The sequence below is a fragment of the Xiphophorus couchianus genome, chromosome 4 (assembly GCF_001444195.1).
Source record: "Xiphophorus couchianus chromosome 4, X_couchianus-1.0, whole genome shotgun sequence".
NCBI lineage: Eukaryota > Metazoa > Chordata > Actinopteri > Cyprinodontiformes > Poeciliidae > Xiphophorus > Xiphophorus couchianus.
Genome location: NC_040231.1, coordinates 21,866,544 through 21,871,484, shown reverse-complemented (window position 1 = coordinate 21,871,484; position 4,941 = coordinate 21,866,544). Strand labels below are relative to the sequence as shown.

At 44.2% G+C, this 4,941-nt stretch overlaps 1 long non-coding RNA gene across 2 annotated transcripts; it reads right to left on the bottom strand.

Annotated features, from left to right (window-relative positions):
• Positions 1-2,955: 2,955 nt before the first annotated feature.
• Positions 2,956-3,557, bottom strand: LOC114143396 (uncharacterized). 2 transcript variants are annotated; one of them, XR_003595239.1, is made up of 3 exons: positions 3,400-3,557; positions 3,114-3,321; positions 2,956-3,045 (listed from the first exon to the last, which is right to left on the bottom strand). It is a non-coding gene; the product is annotated as an uncharacterized LOC114143396 (long non-coding RNA). The 2 variants fall into 2 exon arrangements; XR_003595238.1 differs by lacking the exon at positions 3,400-3,557 and having other exon boundaries at positions 3,114-3,390.
• Between the last annotated feature and the right edge of the window lie 1,384 nt (positions 3,558-4,941).

Genomic DNA, 4,941 nt, shown 5'->3' with positions numbered 1-4,941 from the left:
TGGCTGGTGTCTCAGACTCTTCAGTAGAGTAGAGTCGGGACAGAGCGTCTGGTTTAATGTTCTTGGACCCAGGTCGGTACGTGATGGACAGGTTGAAACGGGAAAAGAAAAGAGACCAGCGGGACTGACGGGGATTGTGTCTTTTGGCGGATTGAAGGTACGACAGATTCTTATGGTCTGTCCAGACCAAAATGGGATGCTCTGCGCCCTCCAGCCAATGTCTCCATTCCTCCAGGGCTAATTTGATGGCGAGAAGTTCTCTGTCTCCAACATCGTAGTTCCTTTCAGCAGGGGAGAGTCTACGAGAGAAAAAGGCACAGGGGTGAGTCTTTTGGTCAGATTCGGAACGCTGAGAAAGCACAGCTCCGACTCCTGAGTCCGAAGCGTCAACCTCTAGGATGAACTGTTTCGTGATGTCCGGCTGAATGAGGATAGGAGCATTAGCAAACCGAGTCTTCAGCTTTTTAAAAGCCGTTTCTGCTTCGGGGGACCAGTGGAAGGATCTCTTAACTGAGGTTAAAGCAGTCAAGGGTTGGGCTGTCTGACTATAGTTCCTGATGAACCTCCGATAAAAATTAGCAAACCCCAGAAATCGTTGAAGTTGTTTTCTATTCTCTGGGGTAGGCCAGTCTAGAACAGCTTTGATCTTCTCCTCCGATGGTCTTACCTGTCCGCCCTCGAGCACGAATCCCAGGAAGGTGACTGATGGGCGGTGAAATTCGCACTTCTCAGCCTTTACAAACAATTTATTCTCCAGCAGTCGCTGGAGAACAAATCTTACATGTCTCTTATGTTCTGACAGAGTCCTGGAATAGATCAATATGTCATCAAGATAAACAAAAATGAAAATGTTCAAAAAATCTCTCAAAACGTCATTAACTAAGGCTTGGAAACAGGCAGGTGCGTTTGACAGGCCGAAAGGCATCACTAAATATTCGAAATGGCCCAGAGGTGTCTTAAAGGCGGTTTTCCACTCATCACCCTCCCGGATCCTGAGAAGGTGATAAGCGTTTCTTAGATCTAATTTAGTGAAGACAGTAGCTTCCTGAACCGGTTCAAACGCTGAAGCTAGGAGAGGTAGCGGGTACTTATTCTTGATGGTGATCTGATTTAACCCCCGGTAATCTATACAGGGTCGAAGGGAACCATCTTTTTTGCCCACGAAGAAAAACCCCGCCCCGAGCGGAGAAGACGAGGGGCGAATTATTCCTGCGGCTAGTGACTCATTAATGTATGTCTCCATACTTTCCCTTTCTGGTTTGGAGATATTATACAGCCGACTGTTGGGCAGAGGCGCTCCAGGTAGGAGATCTATGGCGCAGTCATATGGGCGATGCGGAGGTAGAGAGAGAGCACTAGCCTTACTGAACACAGGGGCTAAGTCATGGTAGTCTGGAGGGAGAGTAGCGAGATCGGGTGGGTCCGCCTCCTGCCGGTTTGCCGGTGACTGACCCGTCGGCACGGCAGAGTGGAGACAGGTGGAGTCACAGGAAATAGACCAGGATTCAATATGCCTCTTAGACCAATTTATTCTGGGGTTATGAAGAAAAAGCCAATCGAAGCCCAGGACAACAGGTGAGTTGGCAGCCGGGAAGACAAAAAATGATAATGTTTCACGATGGTTACCTGAAACCAGGAAATCCAACGGCTTAGTCTGGTGTGTGATGTCAGGTAGTTCCTTGCCGTCTAACGCTGCAACTCTGAGGGGTGTGGCTAACGGATAGGTCTCTATGTCTAGTTGCCGGACTAAGTTTGAATCGATTAAATTTTTCTCACAACCAGAATCTATCATGGCGGATAACGTCAATGATTGATCATTGGTGAACAGTGTAGCTGGTAGCAGCAGACGAGGAGAATTTCCAGACTGTAGATGGTCCGCCAGTCTCCTCATTTCCTCTGGCGGACCACGGCTTTTGCCTTGGAGGGGCAGGTGGAGATGCGATGTCCAGATTCACCGCAGTACAGACAGAGGTTCTCTTTGAACCTTCTTAGTCTTTCTTCCGGGGAAAGCCGAGTACTCCCGATCTGCATCGGCTCCGTTTCGGCTGGTTCTGAAGATGGAAAAGCAGAATTACTGGTCTTGTCAGAACATGATCTCACAAACGGGTGGCAACTCTTGGCTCTTTCCCTATTTCTGGAGCATAGCCTATTATCCAACCGGATGGTGAGGTTTATCAGTTCCTCCAGGGTCTTAGGCTCATCTAAAACCGCTAACTCATCTTTTATCGAGTCGTTTAATGCATGGAAATATGCGCTCTTGAGAGCCGTCTGTCCCCAACCTGAAGCTGCTGCCTTAATCCTGAAGTCAATAGCAAACTCAGCCACCGATCTTCTGCCCTGTTTCAGTTCTAGCAGACTTCGGGAATCCGATGTTTTATCTGTATCCTGGTTAAAAGCCTGCTTAAACTCATCCAAAAAGTCATCAAACGAGTATCCGTAATCTGCGGAGTTGGGAAATCTAGCCTCGGCCCATTCTAGCGCTTTTCCTGATAGATGTGACAAAATGAAAGAAATCTTTCTTCCATCATGGAGGAAGCTCTGAGGGGAATGATTGAAGATAATGGTACACTGAAACAAAAATCCTCTACACTTGCTGACTTCTCCAGAAAATCTTTCAGGCAGGGACGGACGGAAATCTGAAACTGTAGAGCGAACCGAATCCACAGACCTGGAAGTAGATTGTGGATCCGGAACTGGAGCGGGTGCTGGGGCGACCGCAGAAGTCTGTGAGCTAGTTCCTTGCAAATAACTTGCAATCTCCTCTAATCGGCGGTTTGTTTCCGCTTGACGATTGTTTAACTCTCGCAACGCGGCGTCATGGTTCTGAATGAGAGTGTGCTGTTGTTCCAAGGTTTTCCGGAGTGTTTCCGCAGGGCTAGGTTGTTGGCCAGATTGTTCTGTCATGCTGAGGTCTAACTTCTTAGCCCACATGCAGAACAACACCAGAAGCCGAGATTGATTAAAGAGATTTATTACAACCAAGGGGAAGGGGGAAAAAAAACAGATAAACAATCCGGGAGCGCTTGGGACTGGATCTCAGGTCAGCTAGGGAAGAAACAGACGGTAAGTTTGGGGTCGATGAAATTTGGAGATGGCGCTGACTGAGAGCTTACCTCCGATCGGGAGGAGAAAGGACTGGGGGAAAAACCTGGGAAATCCGGAGTCTGTTTTGAGGCACGGAGGGCTGCGGGCTGCGGGCTGCGGCGGCGTTGGAGGACGGACAGGTAAGTCTGAACTGTTCTGCCAGAAGCAGGCTGCCGAGCTGTAGGTTTGGAGGGGTCCTGGGCTGGATCTATCTTCAGCACGTATCAGGTCAATCAGCTGAAAAAAGGTCAGAGACACAGGTGGATCAGAATTCAGGAAGCAAACAGGAAAAGTAGAGCTGGAGTGAGCCGGTACCATAACTAGCTAACAATCTGGCAGGGAAGTGTCAGCAGCCTCCTCCAGTTATATAGCTCCTGATGGCAGAATGGTTTCAGGTGCGTGGTTCAGGAGACGCCCTCAGATGGAACAAGGCCTCCAGCGCCCTCTGGTGGATGAACAGCTCCGGATCCCAACACATTGCAAGTGTAAAATCTGCTACAGTTAAAGTGAATAGTAAATATGAGCTGTAGACAAATTTTAACTAACGTGGTTTTATTATAATGGTAAAAAGAATCAACCAATTTGGCAGAGACTATCCCCAAAATCCACCGTCAAAATGTTCTAGATGGATGGATAAAAGCATGACCTCCTTAACAGTGCCTGTTTCTGTGGTAGATTTGTTCCCTGATAATTTGTTTCTATTCTGGTTAAAGCCTCCTTTTACTACAACAAGTAAAACTGCAGTGAAAATTATGAGCTGTAATAAATGATGGGAATTAACAGGCCTTTGTTTTCTTACTTTGCACCTATTTTCAAAACAGAAACTTTAAACTTATAGACTTATTTTATCATTAAAATCAAAAGGAATAGAACTTGTTTTAATGAAAGATTTACAAAGTCAATCAACTAGATGTTTAAAATTAGTGCACAAATGCAACATAATGAAGGGTTCTTACTAATTTCCATTTCAAAATTCCAAGTTGTTTTCACATATCGCAATTATCGAGTTTTCCAATATTTTGGGGGCATTTTATGATAATTTTTATTCTTATGTTTTTGCACAGAATTTTAAGTTTGTTACTGTGAAAACCAAATTATTTCATCTGCTTTCCATTGACAGAAATGCCAGCTGTGAAGCTTTGTGATCAAACGTGGCTTTTAGTTCTCACTCAGTTATTCACAAAACATACTGACTGACTAGGTGCAAACCAACAGGCTATGTCAATATTTTAAATAAAATTCATCTGAACACCTATTTTCTTTTTTAGTTGTTTAATGTTTGAGCATTCTCAGCTATTTTTTAACAATAGAGAGGAGCATAAAAAGAATTTTTCTTTGTCTATATGCGGTTTTGTTTTCCCCATACTGCTCCAGACCTGCAAAATGCCAAATGCAGTTCTATAGATTTAAATATTTTAAGACTGTTTAGGAGCCCTGAAATAAACTTAAGAAAAAATAAATACATTATTTAAAAGTTTGGAATAAACAATCTCTGTTTGTTATAGCTGAAAATAAAATGTGTGCTTAGTAAAGAGCAAACTTTAAAGTTTTGTTTTTTTTGCTGGACAGGAAGATGGTTTCAAGGAGAAAGCAAAGCTCAGATGAACAAAACTTAAACTTTGTCATTGAAGTTGAATATTTTGATTCTCATGTGTATTCTATTCCAAGTGGACAAAAATAATGCAAAATTGTTCTGTGGAAAAAAAATTATGCTACCTTCATGTATGTGTGAGATGATTATATTACATTTTTTACGAGTAAACAGATCTTATCCGAGCCTCAACAAAAGCTAGTGTCTATCTGCTGTCAAAACATGCGGTGTTACCTGAACAGGTGTGCTACTGGACTGTTGGAGAG